Source organism: Anopheles arabiensis, unplaced genomic scaffold (assembly GCF_016920715.1).
Source record: "Anopheles arabiensis isolate DONGOLA unplaced genomic scaffold, AaraD3 Autosomal_pericentromeric_contig0001, whole genome shotgun sequence".
Classification (NCBI taxonomy): Eukaryota; Metazoa; Arthropoda; class Insecta; order Diptera; family Culicidae; genus Anopheles; species Anopheles arabiensis.
Genome location: NW_024412149.1, coordinates 754,197 through 773,860, shown reverse-complemented (window position 1 = coordinate 773,860; position 19,664 = coordinate 754,197). Strand labels below are relative to the sequence as shown.

At 36.1% G+C, this 19,664-nt stretch overlaps 1 long non-coding RNA gene across 1 annotated transcript; it reads right to left on the bottom strand.

Moving 5' to 3' along the window:
* Window positions 1-5,717: 5,717 nt before the first annotated feature.
* LOC120908247 lies at window positions 5,718-7,168 on the bottom strand. Its single transcript, XR_005741094.1, has 4 exons — window positions 6,821-7,168; window positions 6,674-6,747; window positions 6,277-6,579; window positions 5,718-6,191 (listed from the first exon to the last, which is right to left on the bottom strand). It is a non-coding gene; the product is annotated as an uncharacterized LOC120908247 (long non-coding RNA).
* Window positions 7,169-19,664: the final 12,496 nt, after the last annotated feature.

Here is a 19,664-nt window from a genome sequence, read left to right as displayed (position 1 = left end):
TCCACCTTGGTTTGTTCGTGACGGATGTCGTGTTCGATTGCTGCTAGAGCGCCGCCTAAAGCTGCCCCTACACGCTGCATTCATGTATGCGACTACAAATGACAGCTACACATTTTCTTTTGTTCTATTTGTCAAATGTAGCTACACGATGTAGCTATCGTTTGGGAGCTTTTCAATCCGTGTATGTTCAGCTCAAGGTGGATTTAAAAATATCAGGTGGTGTACTCTAGTGCATTTTGACAATTCGTCACTTGACGTAAGGTCCCCAGGATTCAAACTTTGTTTACATTAATTAAATTTGTTCATATAATTTATCTACCCCTTTTTTCGAATAAATATTCTTTAAAAATATATTTTGGACTTTGTGAGTGCTTATTTAACATTGAAACATACACTAAAGTGTGTTATTTTGTGTTATTCTGTGAATTTATTCTAGAATTCTTTGTGTTTTCGACATTTTTGATGATAAAAATTAAGAAATCATTATTTTTTTTTTCAATTTTTACCTTAATTCCTCATTATCTACGAGCCGCATGGACAATTTACTTGAGATTAGAACTCATGCTAGCATGATTTTAAATTTCGTGCATAAACAAATCATCAAATCTTTTGTTAATATATTACGTTTTTTCGATAAAATCAATAGACACACTAAAATACACATAATAACAAAGAAATCTGTTATATTTGCTAAGCTTTGTGTGCGGAAACCAATGGTCAACGGTTCTAAAATGACGTAAAGTCCCTCAACTATGGCGACCCCCCAAAGGCCCTAATCCACCACCTGATATTTTTAATCCACCTTGGTTTGTTCGTGACGGATGTCGTGTTCGATTGCTGCTAGAGCGCCGCCTAAAGCTGCCCCTACACGCTGCATTCATGTATGCGACTACAAATGACAGCTACACATTTTCTTTTGTTCTATTTGTCAAATGTAGCTACACGATGTAGCTATCGTTTGGGAGCTTTTCAATCCGTGTATGTTCAGCTCAAGGTGGATTTAAAAATATCAGGTGGTGTACTCTAGTGCATTTTGACAATTCGTCACTTGACGTAAGGTCCCCAGGATTCAAACTTTGTTTACATTAATTAAATTTGTTCATATAATTTATCTACCCCATTTTTTCGAATAAATATTCTTTAAAAATATATTTTGGACTTTGTGAGTTCTTATTTAACATTGAAACATACATTAAAGTGTGTTATTTTGTGTTATTCTGTGAATTTATTCTAGAATTCTTTGTGTTTTCGACATTTTTGATGATAAAAATTAAGAAATCATTATTTTTTTTTTCAATTTTTACCTTAATTCCTCATTATCTACGAGCCGCATGGACAATTTACTTGAGATTAGAACTCATGCTAGCATGATTTTAAATTTCGTGCATAAACAAATCATCAAATCTTTTGTTAATATATTACGTTTTTTCGATAAAATCAATAGACACACTAAAATACACATAATAACAAAGAAATCTGTTATATTTGCTAAGCTTTGTGTGCGGAAACCAATGGTCAACGGTTCTAAAATGACGTAAAGTCCCTCAACTATGGCGACCCCCCAAAGGCCCTAATCCACTACCTGATATTTTTAATCCACCTTGGTTTGTTCGTGACGGATGTCGTGTTCGATTGCTGCTAGAGCGCCGCCTAAAGCTGCCCCTACACGCTGCATTCATGTATGCGACTACAAATGACAGCTACACATTTTCTTTTGTTCTATTTGTCAAATGTAGCTATCGTTTGGGAGCTTCTCAATCCGTGTATGTTCAGCTCAAGGTGGATTTAAAAATATCAGGTGGTGTACTCTAGTGCATTTTGACAATTCGTCACTTGACGTAAGGTCCCCAGGATTCAAACTTTGTTTACATTAATTAAATTTGTTCATATAATTTATCTACCCCTTTTTTCGAATAAATATTCTTTAAAAATATATTTTGGACTTTGTGAGTGCTTATTTAACATTGAAACATACACTAAAGTGTGTTATTTTGTGTTATTCTATGAATTTATTCTAGAATTCTTTGTGTTTTCGACATTTTTGATGATAAAAATTAAGAAATCATTATTTTTTTTTTCAATTTTTACCTTAATTCCTCATTATCTACGAGCCGCATGGACAATTTACTTGAGATTAGAACTCATGCTAGCATGATTTTAAATTTCGTGCATAAACAAATCATCAAATCTTTTGTTTATATATTACGTTTTTTCGATAAAATCAATAGACACACAAAAATACACATAATAACAAAGAAATCTGTTATATTTGCTAAGCTTTGTGTGCGGAAACCAATAGTAAACGGTTCTAAAATGACGTAAAGTCCCTCAACTATGGCGACCCCCAAAGGCCCTAATCCACCACCTGATATTTTTAATCCACCTTGGTTTGTTCGTGACGGATGTCGTGTTCGATTGCTGCTAGAGCGCCGCCTAAAGCTGCCCCTACACGCTGCATTCATGTATGCGACTACAAATGACAGCTACACATTTTCTTTTGTTCTATTTGTCAAATGTAGCTATCGTTTGGGAGCTTCTCAATCCGTGTATGTTCAGCTCAAGGTGGATTTAAAAATATCAGGTGGTGTACTCTAGTGCATTTTGACAATTCGTCACTTGACGTAAGGTCCCCAGGATTCAAACTTTGTTTACATTAATTAAATTTGTTCATATAATTTATCTACTCCATTTTTTCGAATAAATATTCTTTAAAAACATATTTTGGACTTTGTGAGTGCTTATTTAACATTGAAACATACACTAAAGTGTGTTATTTTGTGTTATTCTGTGAATTTATTCTAGAATTCTTTGTGTATTCGACATTTTTGATGATAAAAATTAAGAAATCATTATTTTTTTTCAATTTTTACCTTAATTCCTCATTATCTACGAGCCGCATGGACAATTTACTTGAGATTAGAACTCATGCTAGCATGATTTTAAATTTCGTGCATAAACAAATCATCAAATCTTTTGTTAATATATTACGTTTTTTCGATAAAATCAATAGACACACTAAAATGCACATAATAACAAAGAAATCTGTTATATTTGCTAAGCTTTGTGTGCGGAAACCAATGGTCAACGGTTCTAAAATGACGTAAAGTCCCTCAACTATGGCGACCCCCCAAAGGCCCTAATCCACTACCTGATATTTTTAATCCACCTTGGTTTGTTCGTGACGGATGTCGTGTTCGATTGCTGCTAGAGCGCCGCCTAAAGCTGGCCCTACACCAAGGTGGAATATAGAGGAGGTGTCTTCTTAGCGTTTGGCATGTTGCCATTTTGAGATTCAGTTTGACAACAGCCGTCGATTTTTGTTTACAGGCAGCAGCTGCATTATAACGTGTAAAATGTCGATTTATGGAGTGTGGATGCAAAATACAATTTTTTATTGCTAAAAAATGTTAATTAAACGAAAACAATACATTTATCCTATCCAAATACCAGCAACATTCGTCCCATTTGACAACTGCCGTCGATCCTGGTTTTGTGCTTTTTCTAAAGCCTCGATGCCCAATTGTTCTACATGACGACACCTCCTTTCTACCCACTTTGCCCTACACGCTGCATTCATGTATGCGACTACAAATGACAGCTACACATTTTCTTTTGTTCTATTTGTCAAATGTAGCTACACGATGTAGCTATCGTTTGGGAGCTTTTCAATCCGTGTATGTTCAGCTCAAGGTGGATTTAAAAATATCAGGTGGTGTACTCTAGTGCATTTTGACAATTCGTCACTTGACGTAAGGTCCCCAGGATTCAAACTTTGTTTACATTAATTAAATTTGTTCATATAATTTATCTACCCCATTTTTTCGAATAAATATTCTTTAAAAATATATTTTGGACTTTGTGAGTTCTTATTTAACATTGAAACATACATTAAAGTGTGTTATTTTGTGTTATTCTGTGAATTTATTCTAGAATTCTTTGTGTTTTCGACATTTTTGATGATAAAAATTAAGAAATCATTATTTTTTTTTTCAATTTTTACCTTAATTCCTCATTATCTACGAGCCGCATGGACAATTTACTTGAGATTAGAACTCATGCTAGCATGATTTTAAATTTCGTGCATAAACAAATCATCAAATCTTTTGTTAATATATTACGTTTTTTCGATAAAATCAATAGACACACTAAAATGCACATAATAACAAAGAAATCTGTTATATTTGCTAAGCTTTGTGTGCGGAAACCAATGGTCAACGGTTCTAAAATGACGTAAAGTCCCTCAACTATGGCGACCCCCAAAGGCCCTAATCCACCACCTGATATTTTTAATCCACCTTGGTTTGTTCGTGACGGATGTCCCCGCAGTGCAAGTGACAGCGATTTGCGAGGGCGCGCGAGGGCTCGCACGCCATACAAGTTCACTGCTCCAGAGCCCTCGCATTAAAGAGCTTGCGAGCCTTGGAAGTGTCATATGAGCGAGACAGCTGTATGTCAAGTGTATGGCTATCTCTTTCGGGCAAGAAAAAAGCTCCGAAATGCAACGGTGTTGGTGGGCAAAATTTAAATGGCCAAAAATTTTGACCACACACATTCTCTCTCCCGGTGCCTTCCCCTGTCCTCTCTTCCTTCAGGCCCCTTCCTCTTATTTGCGCGCGCCGCTCGCTTGTGTGCGATAGCTCATCAGCTGGTACTGGTATATGGTAGGGTTGTAGTTGTATCTTGAATTGGCGATTGGTACATATATATGTAGTGTATTTGGTTTTACCTGTGACCTTGACGATGCGAGAGCCGATCAATTCTGGTTTTGAAGCAATATTTGTGCTATGCTGGTGGTTGCCGTTCCTTGCCGTTTCTGATGTGGCTATTTGATCGCCATGAGGATCAACGGTTATGAAGCCAATTTCAAACGAGCGAAAGTGAAGGAATAATTCCGTACCGGAAATTTGATTTTTTATCAAGTGTGATACTCCAATGTTGATCTCAACCCGATGTAAGCTGGTTTTAACGGCCATATGAGATAATGTACTCATGTGTTAAAAAATGTCGCATTTTTTTTCTTTCCTGATATTCCCGAAAATTGACCCATAATTCAATACGATTTGACTATTTTCATTGATTCCTCATACAACGCATGGAAGAGGTAAACTGGCTTCGCCAATTCATTTATCTCCGCTCCCAACCATTCATCACCCGAACCACCCACAACCTCATCATTCCATCCACATGCAACGACATTTCCCTCTTCTTTAACAGCAAAGGTCTCAACCGAAGCTTCTACAGACTGCTGCTTTCCATTTTCCTGTTTCTTCTTCTTCTATTTGTCGTATACCTGGTCATGCCAGCCAATGCAAGCTTTAGCGTCTTTTTAGTACCACAAACCCGGCTGGCCGGTCCTTACTACGAGGGGACGGTCTATATGAGGCTTGAACCAATGACGGGCATCATATTATCATCCTTTATGTATCCACATTAATACAAAATGTGCGACAAAACAACACATAAACGTCGTTCAACAGCTCTTTGGTTTATTTCTTTAACACATGATTATAAAGCCACATACATAAGGAAGAAGATTTTTTGGGGTTTGTAAAACACAGGACGAGGCAAAGCGACATGCACAATCGAAGCGACATGCGCAGTCCGCAAAAATCCAAACAAAATCAACTAGTGAACGTGCATACGAACCTTCTAACAAACTAAATATATGTCATCATGTTCATTCCCCTTTTAAAAATGCGTAGTGTTTTATGAGAATATAATCTAGATTTATTTATCTTAAATGTAGTGTAAAAACCGCACATACGAGTGGAGGCCCTAAGCAGTCACACAAATGTAGGCTTGGTTTAAGCGTCTAGCAGGGAAATGTTCTAGACTAGAGAAGGATTGAGTAGCAATTTAACCTGCGAGCGGGGGATGGGTTCCATTTTTGGGGCCCCTCAAGACCACGGGGCAAAATTAGCGCTTATTCCGCCCCTTCACACACACGCGCATTTCAAAACACTTTACTTAAAAATAGGCATATCAATTTATGCCTTAAAGCGCACTTAAGATTAAACTTAACTCGTTAACATCAAGTTTTTTTTCCAATTAACACAATAACACTATTAATGTAATGTCGTGTAGATGTGCGGAAGTGGATTCACGTTAACAATTTGCCACTGGAGATGAGTGTTTGTCGCCTTTCCGGGGTTATTCAGTGGCATGGTGGTGCCATGATGAAATCGATACACCTGAGGGAATATAAAACATTTGTTTTAGAGAGAAGATAAAACAACATATCTAGATGTAGCGATAGTGCATCTAGAAGGAACTTACTTGTGGGGTTTTTTCTCCTGCCAGGAAATATGACCGCAATCAGTAGTGCGGTCGGTTCGGTCCTGTTGCTGCTGCAGCTATTGTGGGGCAGCGGATAATGCAGATCCGAAGGGTTGAATTCCTGCCCCGAACGTTGTGAACGAGCGCGCTCGACACCGTCTGACGGCGCAATCGGGGCACCCGGTGCCGGCTGGGTCTCTAGCGTGTTGTGCTGGTAGAGCCCGATTCGTCGCCGTACAGCTCCCGGAGGATGTTCTTTAATGGTTCATCGTAAGCCCACGTTCCAGGATAGAGGAAAATTGGCTGCAAAAAAGGAAAAAAACACCATGATTAGCATCCTAATCCCTAGCTTCGCCAAACAATCTTCTTCTTCTTTCGTGGCCCACTTACAACTTACCGTATCATACACAATCATACACAGCGCACAGTCGCAAACACCTGGGGCAGGCCCATATCATTTCTGCATTACATCTGCAAGTTAAAAGAGGTCATAGTCTATTAAAATAATGTTTCTTTATCACTATAATCGCTGGATAACGCTTACCCACTGTCTTGGGCTGTGTTGTCCACCACACCACTTTTCTATGCCGGTACATGCACGTACCGCTTCCGACGGAGCCAGCACGCATTGGGCAGGACTTCTACCGCTTATTTTAGCTAAAATGGCACTTACTTACGTAAAATTAAGAACTTAATTATTAAAAAACTTACCGCACTTGATCAGCCAACAACACTGTTTACGTTTTTTTTACACACAACCTGACTTCTACAGTGACAGCAGCCGCAGAGCACCAACACAACGAAAGGTGTCAGGCGAGACGTCAGACGATCTTAGGCGAGGGGTAGGAAGGAGATCGGTGGTGAGGGACGAAAACTCAGCTCGACAGAATCACTATAGGAGGAAGCGAGGCAGCTAGACTAGACTAGAGAAATTAGAGCGAGAGGTACCTCACCAACCCTCGCATTGTTTGCCGGGATGCGACTACAAATGACAGCTACACATTTTCTTTTGTTCTATTTGTCAAATGTAGCTACACGATGTAGCTATCGTTTGGGAGCTTCTCAATCCGTGTATGTTCAGCTCAAGGTGGATTTAAAAATATCAGGTGGTGTACTCTAGTGCATTTTGACAATTCGTCACTTGACGTAAGGTCCCCAGGATTCAAACTTTGTTTACATTAATTAAATTTGTTCATATAATTTATTTACCCCATTTTTTCGAATAAATATTCTTTAAAAATATATTTTAGACTTTGTGAGTGCTTATTTAACATTGAAACATACACTAAAGTGTGTTATTTTGTGTTATTCTGTGAATTTATTCTAGAATTCTTTGTGTTTTCGACATTTTTGATGGTAAAAAATTAAGAAATCATTATTTTTTTTCAATTTTTACATTAATTCCTCATTATCTACGAGCCGCATGGACAATTTACTTGAGATTAGAACTCATGCTAGCATGATTTTAAATTTCGTGCATAAACAAATCATCAAATCTTTTGTTAATATATTACGTTTTTTCGATAAAATCAATAGACACACTAAAATACACATAATAACAAAGAAATCTGTTATATTTGCTAAGCTTTGTGTGCGGAAACCAATGGCCAACGGTTCTAAAATGACGTAAAGTCCCTCAACTATGGCGACCCCCAAAGGCCCTAATCCACCACCTGATATTTTTAATCCACCTTGGTTTGTTCGTGACGGATGTCGTGTTCGATTGCTGCTAGAGCGCCGCCTAAAGCTGGCCCTACACGCTGCATTCATGTATGCGACTACAAATGACAGCTACACATTTTCTTTTGTTCTATTTGTCAAATGTAGCTACACGATGTAGCTATCGTATGGGAGCTTTTCAATCCGTGTATGTTCAGCTCAAGGTGGATTTAAAAATATCAGATGGTGTACTCTAGTGCATTTTGACAATTCGTCACTTGACGTAAGGTCCCCAGGATTCAAACTTTGTTTACATTAATTAAATTTGTTCATATAATTTATCTACCCCATTTTTTCGAATAAATATTCTTTAAAAATATATTTTGGACTTTGTGAGTTCTTATTTAACATTGAAACATACATTAAAGTGTGTTATTTTGTGTTATTCTGTGAATTTATTCTAGAATTCTTTGTGTTTTCGACATTTTTGATGGTAAAAAATTAAGAAATCATTATTTTTTTTCAATTTTTACCTTAATTCCTCATTATCTACGAGCCGCATGGACAATTTACTTGAGATTAGAACTCATGCTAGCATGATTTTAAATTTCGTGCATAAACAAATCATCAAATCTTTTGTTAATATATTACGTTTTTTCGATAAAATCAATAGACACACTAAAATGCACATAATAACAAAGAAATCTGTTATATTTGCTAAGCTTTGTGTGCGGAAACCAATAGTAAACGGTTCTAAAATGACGTAAAGTCCCTCAACTATGGCGACCCCCAAAGGCCCTAATCCACCACCTGATATTTTTAATCCACCTTGGTTTGTTCGTGACGGATGTCGTGTTCGATTGCTGCTAGAGCGCCGCCTAAAGCTGGCCCTACACGCTGCATTCATGTATGCGACTACAAATGACAGCTACACATTTTCTTTTGTTCTATTTGTCAAATGTAGCTACACGATGTAGCTATCGTATGGGAGCTTTTCAATCCGTGTATGTTCAGCTCAAGGTGGATTTAAAAATATCAGATGGTGTACTCTAGTGCATTTTGACAATTCGTCACTTGACGTAAGGTCCCCAGGATTCAAACTTTGTTTACATTAATTAAATTTGTTCATATAATTTATCTACCCCATTTTTCGAATAAATATTCTTTAAAAATATATTTTAGACTTTGTGAGTGCTTATTTAACATTGAAACATACACTAAAGTGTGTTATTTTGTGTTATTCTGTGAATTTATTCTAGAATTCTTTGTGTTTTCGACATTTTTGATGATAAAAATTAAGAAATCATTATTTTTTTCAATTTTTACCTTAATTCCTCATTATCTACGAGCCGCATGGACAATTTACTTGAGATTAGAACTCATGCTAGCATGATTTTAAATTTCGTGCATAAACAAATCATCAAATCTTTTGTTAATATATTACGTTTTTTCGATAAAATCAATAGACACACTAAAATGCACATAATAACAAAGAAATCTGTTATATTTGCTAAGCTTTGTGTGCGGAAACCAATAGTAAACGGTTCTAAAATGACGTAAAGTCCCTCAACTATGGCGACCCCCAAAGGCCCTAATCCACCACCTGATATTTTTAATCCACCTTGGTTTGTTCGTGACGGATGTCGTGTTCGATTGCTGCTAGAGCGCCGCCTAAAGCTGGCCCTACACGCTGCATTCATGTATGCGACTACAAATGACAGCTACACATTTTCTTTTGTTCTATTTGTCAAATGTAGCTACACGATGTAGCTATCGTATGGGAGCTTTTCAATCCGTGTATGTTCAGCTCAAGGTGGATTTAAAAATATCAGATGGTGTACTCTAGTGCATTTTGACAATTCGTCACTTGACGTAAGGTCCCCAGGATTCAAACTTTGTTTACATTAATTAAATTTGTTCATATAATCTATCTACCCCATTTTTTCGAATAAATATTCTTTAAAAATATATTTTGGACTTTGTGAGTGCTTATTTAACATTGAAACATACACTAAAGTGTGTTATTTTGTGTTATTCTGTGAATTTATTCTAGAATTCTTTGTGTTTTCGACATTTTTGATGATAAAAATTAAGAAATCATTATTTTTTTCAATTTTTACCTTAATTCCTCATTATCTACGAGCCGCATGGACAATTTACTTGAGATTAGAACTCATGCTAGCATGATTTTAAATTTCGTGCATAAACAAATCATCAAATCTTTTGTTAATATATTACGTTTTTTCGATAAAATCAATAGACACACTAAAATGCACATAATAACAAAGAAATCTGTTATATTTGCTAAGCTTTGTGTGCGGAAACCAATAGTAAACGGTTCTAAAATGACGTAAAGTCCCTCAACTATGGCGACCCCTCAAAGGCCCTAATCCACGACCTGATATTTTTAATCCACCTTGGAGGTGCACTGTCAGCCACAAACAAACAAACAAGACAAACATGTCAAATCCCATACATTTTTCATGTTCGATGTCGTGTTCGATTGGTGCTTTAGCGCCGGGTAAGCGGTGGCCACATGAAGCAACGATATAGCACACAAACAAAAAGAAAATAAACAATCAAAATTCACATGAAAGAGATCAAACAAATACGGAATACGGAGCAAAACAGCCTATTTATGAAAAAATAAATTATTTTTTTCTGTCTGTGAATTCTCCCCACTGTCAAACAGTGTGGCCAGATTATTTTGGCGGTTTTGGTAGGCGCATCAAAATTTCATCGGTAGTTTTCGGTAGATTAAAACTCGAAACTTAACAGAGTTAAAAGAAGTGAAAGCGAAAGAAGTGTTCAACGGGGGGTGGGGGGGTTTTGGTTGCGCTAATGCGCAAAATGAAAGTTCCATCTCACGAGAATATGCATCCTTTATCTAGGAGATGGATTAGATTTGGTTCAGCGGTCACACAAATGAAGTTCTTTTGAAGTGTCGCTCTGAAAATTTTACTAGGAATTCTAAGCCAAAGAAGGACTAGATGCTAATTTTTTTTCCCCAGTTCTTTTTCTCGGGGCTCCACGCGACCGCTTAGGACCGCAGCAGTTTGATTAATTTGATTGTTTTGATTGTTTGGCTGAGTGTTATAGTTCAATGATAAAAAAAATGAGATTTTTTCCTTCAAACTCTACACTTTCCCTAGACATCGGTATTTATGGTCACTTTGCCCACATGTTAACCGTCCAAATAGACATAGAGCGGCAACGTCGCGCGCGACGTAAAATAGCTCAAAATTTCACTCGGTGTAGATCAAAGTAGCTCATTTGACTCAGTCAACCAACTTGTTTTTTTATTTGAAAACAGACAAAAATAGGTTAAAATGTGTTCAAATCTATTTTTTGCGTTTGGCATTAATCTGTCTTTTGAAAAACTAGATAATTCGATTATTTAGGATGAAGCAAATTGTCGCGCGCGACGAGTAGCTCTGTTTGCAAAATTGAGCTACTTTTTTCGCGCGCGAAGTCGTCGCGCGCAACGTTGTCACTGTATGTCTATTTGGACGGTAAGGCGGCCACCGTCGTAAAACCGTCGCAAAACGTCAAAACCGACGTCACAAGTACTTAAAAACGACGTCGCCAGCGAGGGAAAATCGCAACGATTTGGAGGCGCTTGCGACGGTCTTTTGACGTTTTGCCACGGTTTTTGACCTTTCGAGCGAGCTTTTGCCCTGCGGGCCAGAGTGGCCAGACTATGTTTTCAGATTTCGGCAGGAGCACTGTTGAGACTGCACTGACGCGACAATTTAAATTTGATCAATTATTTTAACGATAATTTTTTAAAACTTTAACCACTGACAGCGAGATTCAATTTCAAATTTAAATGATTTTCTTTGACGAGCAATTCTCGGAATCCACACAACTGACATTTTCTACTTATTATGAACATTAAATTTTAACGGATACAAATTTGAATACCCAACGCATGTTACATTTTTCAAGTGCCAGGTTTCAAACGTGCATCAGCGCGATGAGTAACAAATGAGCATAGCATAGCAAAAGACTGAAAAATCAAATTTCTGTGATTTCGGTAGAATAAATGGAAAATCGGTAGTTTTAGGGCGGTCATCTGTGAATCGGTAGGCATATAAAAAATCGGTAGGAATACAGATATATCGGTTCAGATATTCTGGTCACTCTGCTGTCAAAAGCAAATTGGAATGTCTACAAGGACCGTAAAGATATCAGGTCAAGTTATAAGCCCGTTTTGACAGCTAGGTGGAAGAAGAATCGACGAAGAAAACTGACAGTTAGTTTTCCGCTTTTGGCGAACGCTTCAAGTTCTCGAAGGAAAATTTCCATTTTAAATCACGGACTGTGTTCTAATAAACTAAAATATTCACCCAAATTGATCTCCACCAAATATTGACCATGCAAAACGTAAACAATCCATCAATACATATACAAGCGGAAAACCATCTGTCAAAATCGGAGCCCAGGGGGGGGATCACCAAAAGCGCTATAACTACACCTCATTATACATTCCACCTTGAATGTCTAGCTTTGGCCGCGTGTCCTTTACCAAGGTGGATTAAAAATATCAGGTGGTGGATTAGGGCCTTTGGGGGGTCGCCATAGTTGAGGGACTTTACGTCATTTTAGAACCGTTTACTATTGGTTTCCGCACACAAAGCTTAGCAAATATAACAGATTTCTTTGTTATTATGTGCATTTTAGTGTGTCTATTGATTTTATCGAAAAACGTAATATATTAACAAAAGATTTGATGATTTGTTTATGCACGAAATTTAAAATCATGCTAGCATGAGTTCTAATCTCAAGTAAATTGTCCATGCGGCTCGTAGATAATGAGGAATTAAGGTAAAAATTGAAAAAATAATGATTTCTTAATTTTTATCATCAAAAATGTCGAAAACACAAAGAATTCTAGAATAAATTCACAGAATAACACAAAATAACACACTTTAGTGTATGTTTCAATGTTAAATAAGCACTCACAAAGTCCAAAATATATTTTTAAAGAATATTTATTCGAAAAAATGGGGTAGATAGATTATATGAACAAATTTAATTAATGTAAACAAAGTTTGAATCCTGGGGACCTTACGTCAAGTGACGAATTGTCAAAATGCACTAGACTACACCACCTGATATTTTTAAATCCACCTTGAGCAAGGACCGTAAAGATATCAGGTCAAGTTATAAGCCCGTTTTGACAGCTAGGTGGAAGAAGAATCGACGAAGAAAACTGACAGTTAGTTTTCCGCTTTTGGCGAACGCTTCAAGTTCTCGAAGGAAAATTTCCATTTTAAATCACGGACTGTGTTCTAATAAACTAAAATATTCACCCAAATTGATCTCCACCAAATATTGACCATGCAAAACGTAAACAATCCATCAATACATATACAAGCGGAAAACCATCTGTCAAAATCGGAGCCCAGGGGGATCGCCAAAAGCGCTATAACTACACCTCATTATACATTCCACCTTGACCTTGAGCTGAACATACACGGATTGAAAAGCTCCCAAACGATAGCTACATCGTGTAGCTACATTTGACAAATAGAACAAAAGAAAATGTGTAGCTGTCATTTGTAGTCGCATACATGAATGCAGCGTGTAGGGCCAGCTTTAGGCGGCGCTCTAGCAGCAATCGAACACGACATCCGTCACGAACAAACCAAGGTGGATTAAAAATATCAGGTGGTGGATTAGGGCCTTTGGGGGTCGCCATAGTTGAGGGACTTTACGTCATTTTAGAACCGTTGACCATTGGTTTCCGCACACAAAGCTTAGCAAATATAACAGATTTCTTTGTTATTATGTGCATTTTTGTGTGTCTATTGATTTTATCGAAAAACGTAATATATTAACAAAAGATTTGATGATTTGTTTATGCACGAAATTTAAAATCATGCTAGCATGAGTTCTAATCTCAAGTAAATTGTCCATGCGGCTCGTAGATAATGAGGAATTAAGGTAAAAATTGAAAAAATAATGATTTCTTAATTTTTATCATCAAAAATGTCGAAAACACAAAGAATTCTAGAATAAATTCACAGAATAACACAAAATAACACACTTTAATGTATGTTTCAATGTTAAATAAGAACTCACAAAGTCCAAAATATATTTTTAAAGAATATTTATTCGAAAAATGGGGTAGATAAATTATATGAACAAATTTAATTAATGTAAACAAAGTTTGAATCCTGGGGACCTTACGTCAAGTGACGAATTGTCAAAATGCACTAGAGTACACCACCTGATATTTTTAAATCCACCTTGAGCTGAACATACACGGATTGAAAAGCTCCCATACGATAGCTACATCGTGTAGCTACATTTGACAAATAGAACAAAAGAAAATGTGTAGCTGTCATTTGTAGTCGCATACATGAATGCAGCGTGTAGGGCCAGCTTTAGGCGGCGCTCTAGCAGCAATCGAACACGACATCCGACACGAACAAACCAAGGTGGATTAAAAATATCAGGTGGTGGATTAGGGCCTTTGGGGGTCGCCATAGTTGAGGGACTTTACGTCATTTTAGAACCGTTGGCCATTGGTTTCCGCACACAAAGCTTAGCAAATATAACAGATTTCTTTGTTATTATGTGCATTTTAGTGTGTCTATTGATTTTATCGAAAAAACGTAATATATTAACAAAAGATTTGATGATTTGTTTATGCACGAAATTTAAAATCATGCTAGCATGAGTTCTAATCTCAAGTAAATTGTCCATGCGGCTCGTAGATAATGATGAATTAAGGTAAAAATTGAAAAAATAATGATTTCTTAATTTTTATCATCAAAAATGTCGAATACACAAAGAATTCTAGAATAAATTCACAGAATAACACAAAATAACACACTTTAGTGTATGTTTCAATGTTAAATAAGCACTCACAAAGTCCAACATATGTTTTTAAAGAATATTTATTCGAAAAAATGGGGTAGATAAATTATATGAACAAATTTAATTAATGTAAACAAAGTTTTAATCCTGGGGACCTTACGTCAAGTGACGAATTGTCAAAATGCACTAGAGTACACCACCTGATATTTTTAAATCCACCTTGAGCTGAACATACACGGATTGAAAAGCTCCCATACGATAGCTACATCGTGTAGCTACATTTGACAAATAGAACAAAAGAAAATGTGTAGCTGTCATTTGTAGTCGCATACATGAATGCAGCGTGTAGGGCCAGCTTTAGGCGGCGCTCTAGCAGCAATCGAACACGACATCCGTCACGAACAAACCAAGGTGGATTAAAAATATCAGGTGGTGGATTAGGGCCTTTGGGGGTCGCCATAGTTGAGGGACTTTACGTCATTTTAGAACCGTTGACCATTGGTTTCCGCACACAAAGCTTAGCAAATATAACAGATTTCTTTGTTATTATGTGCATTTTAGTGTGTCTATTGATTTTATCGAAAAACGTAATATATTAACAAAAGATTTGATGATTTGTTTATGCACGAAATTTAAAATCATGCTAGCATGAGTTCTAATCTCAAGTAAATTGTCCATGCGGCTCGTAGATAATGAGGAATTAAGGTAAAAATTGAAAAAATAATGATTTCTTAATTTTTACCATCAAAATGTCGAAAACACAAAGAATTCTAGAATAAATTCACAGAATAACACAAAATAACACACTTTAGTGTATGTTTCAATGTTAAATAAGCACTCACAAAGTCTAAAATATATTTTTAAAGAATATTTATTCGAAAAAATGGGGTAGATAAATTATATGAACAAATTTAATTAATGTAAACAAAGTTTTAATCCTGGGGACCTTACGTCAAGTGACGAATTGTCAAAATGCACTAGAGTCCACCACCTGATATTTTTAAATCCACCTTGAGCTGAACATACACGGATTGAGAAGCTCCCAAACGATAGCTACATCGTGTAGCTACATTTGACAAATAGAACAAAAGAAAATGTGTAGCTGTCATTTGTAGTCGCATACATGAATGCAGCGTGTAGGGCCAGCTTTAGGCGGCGCTCTAGCAGCAATCGAACACGACATCCGACACGAACAAACCAAGGTGGATTAAAAATATCAGGTGGTGGATTAGGGCCTTTAAGGGGTCGCCATAGTTGAGGGACTTTACGTCATTTTAGAACCGTTGACCATTGGTTTCCGCACACAAAGCTTAGCAAATATAACAGATTTCTTTGTTATTATGTGCATTTTAGTGTGTCTATTGATTTTATCGAAAAAACGTAATATATTAACAAAAGATTTGATGATTTGTTTATGCACGAAATTTAAAATCATGCTAGCATGAGTTCTAATCTCAAGTAAATTGTCCATGCGGCTCGTAGATAATGAGGAATTAAGGTAAAAATTGAAAAAAATAATGATTTCTTAATTTTTATCATCAAAAATGTCGAATACACAAAGAATTCTAGAATAAATTCACAGAATAACACAAAATAACACACTTTAGTGTATGTTTCAATGTTAAATAAGCACTCACAAAGTCTAAAATATATTTTTAAAGAATATTTATTCGAAAAAATGGGGTAGATAAATTATATGAACAAATTTAATTAATGTAAACAAAGTTTTAATCCTGGGGACCTTACGTCAAGTGACGAATTGTCAAAATGCACTAGAGTCCACCACCTGATATTTTTAAATCCACCTTGAGCTGAACATACACGGATTGAGAAGCTCCCAAACGATAGCTACATCGTGTAGCTACATTTGACAAATAGAACAAAAGAAAATGTGTAGCTGTCATTTGTAGTCGCATACATGAATGCAGCATGTAGGGCCAGCTTTAGGCGGCGCTCTAGCAGCAATCGAACACGACATCCGACACGAACAAACCAAGGTGGATTAAAAATATCAGGTGGTGGATTAGGGCCTTTGGGGGTCGCCATAGTTGAGGGACTTTACGTCATTTTAGAACCGTTGACCATTGGTTTCCGCACACAAAGCTTAGCAAATATAACAGATTTCTTTGTTATTATGTGCATTTTAGTGTGTCTATTGATTTTATCGAAAAAACGTAATATATTAACAAAAGATTTGATGATTTGTTTATGCACGAAATTTAAAATCATGCTAGCATGAGTTCTAATCTCAAGTAAATTGTCCATGCGGCTCGTAGATAATGAGGAATTAAGGTAAAAATTGAAAAAAATAATGATTTCTTAATTTTTATCATCAAAAATGTCGAATACACAAAGAATTCTAGAATAAATTCACAGAATAACACAAAATAACACACTTTAGTGTATGTTTCAATGTTAAATAAGCACTCACAAAGTCCAACATATGTTTTTAAAGAATATTTATTCGAAAAAATGGGGTAGATAAATTATATGAACAAATTTAATTAATGTAAACAAAGTTTGAATCCTGGGGACCTTACGTCAAGTGACGAATTGTCAAAATGCACTAGAGTACACCATCTGATATTTTTAAATCCACCTTGAGCTGAACATACACGGATTGAAAAGCTCCCATACGATAGCTACATCGTGTAGCTACATTTGACAAATAGAACAAAAGAAAATGTGTAGCTGTCATTTGTAGTCGCATACATGAATGCAGCATGTAGGGCCAGCTTTAGGCGGCGCTCTAGCAGCAATCGAACACGACATCCGACACGAACAAACCAAGGTGGATTAAAAATATCAGGTGGTGGATTAGGGCCTTTGGGGGTCGCCATAGTTGAGGGACTTTAGGTCATTTTAGAACCGTTGACCATTGGTTTCCGCACACAAAGCTTAGCAAATATAACAGATTTCTTTGTTATTATGTGCATTTTAGTGTGTCTATTGATTTTATCGAAAAAACGTAATATATTAACAAAAGATTTGATGATTTGTTTATGCACGAAATTTAAAATCATGCTAGCATGAGTTCTAATCTCAAGTAAATTGTCCATGCGGCTCGTAGATAATGAGGAATTAAGGTAAAAATTGAAAAAATAATGATTTCTTAATTTTTATCATCAAAAATGTCGAATACACAAAGAATTCTAGAATAAATTCACAGAATAACACAAAATAACACACTTTAGTGTATGTTTCAATGTTAAATAAGCACTCACAAAGTCCAACATATGTTTTTAAAGAATATTTATTCGAAAAAATGGGGTAGATAAATTATATGAACAAATTTAATTAATGTAAACAAAGTTTTAATCCTGGGGACCTTACGTCAAGTGACGAATTGTCAAAATGCACTAGAGTACACCATCTGATATTTTTAAATCCACCTTGAGCTGAACATACACGGATTGAAAAGCTCCCATACGATAGCTACATCGTGTAGCTACATTTGACAAATAGAACAAAAGAAAATGTGTAGCTGTCATTTGTAGTCGCATACATGAATGCAGCGTGTAGGGCCAGCTTTAGGCGGCGCTCTAGCAGCAATCGAACACGACATCCGTCACGAACAAACCAAGGTGGATTAAAAATATCAGGTGGTGGATTAGGGCCTTTGGGGGTCGCCATAGTTGAGGGACTTTACGTCATTTTAGAACCGTTGGCCATTGGTTTCCGCACACAAAGCTTAGCAAATATAACAGATTTCTTTGTTATTATGTGCATTTTAGTGTGTCTATTGATTTTATCGAAAAACGTAATATATTAACAAAAGATTTGATGATTTGTTTATGCACGAAATTTAAAATCATGCTAGCATGAGTTCTAATCTCAAGTAAATTGTCCATGCGGCTCGTAGATAATGAGGAATTAAGGTAAAATTGAAAAAAATAATGATTTCTTAATTTTTATCATCAAAAATGTCGAATACACAAAGAATTCTAGAATAAATTCACAGAATAACACAAAATAACACACTTTAGTGTATGTTTCAATGTTAAATAAGCACTCACAAAGTCCAAAATATGTTTTTAAAGAATATTTATTCGAAAAAATGGAGTACATAAATTATATGAACAAATTTAATTAATGTAAACAAAGTTTGAATCCTGGGGACCTTACGTCAAGTGACGAATTGTTAAAATGCACTAGAGTACACCACCTGATATTTTTAAATCCACCTTGAGCTGAACATACACGGATTGAGAAGCTCCCAAACGATAGCTACATTTGACAAATAGAACAAAAGAAAATGTGTAGCTGTCATTTGTAGTCGCATACATGAATGCAGCGTGTAGGGGCAGCTTTAGGCGGCGCTCTAGCAGCAATCGAACACGACATCCGTCACGAACAAACCAAGGTGGATTAAAAATATCAGGTGGTGGATTAGGGCCTTTGGGGGTCGCCATAGTTGAGGGACTTTACGTCATTTTAGAACCGTTGGCCATTGGTTTCCGCACACAAAGCTTAGCAAATATAACAGATTTCTTTGTTATTATGTGCATTTTAGTGTGTCTATTGATTTTATCGAAAAAACGTAATATATTAACAAAAGATTTGATGATTTGTTTATGCACGAAATTTAAAATCATGCTAGCATGAGTTCTAATCTCAAGTAAATTGTCCATGCGGCTCGTAGATAATGAGGAATTAAGGTAAAATTGAAAAAAATAATGATTTCTTAATTTTTATCATCAAAAATGTCGAAAACACAAAGAATTCTAGAATAAATTCACAGAATAACACAAAATAACACACTTTAATGTATGTTTCAATGTTAAATAAGAACTCACAAAGTCCAAAATATATTTTTAAAGAATATTTATTCGAAAAAATGGGGTAGATAAATTATATGAACAAATTTAATTAATGTAAACAAAGTTTGAATCCTGGGGACC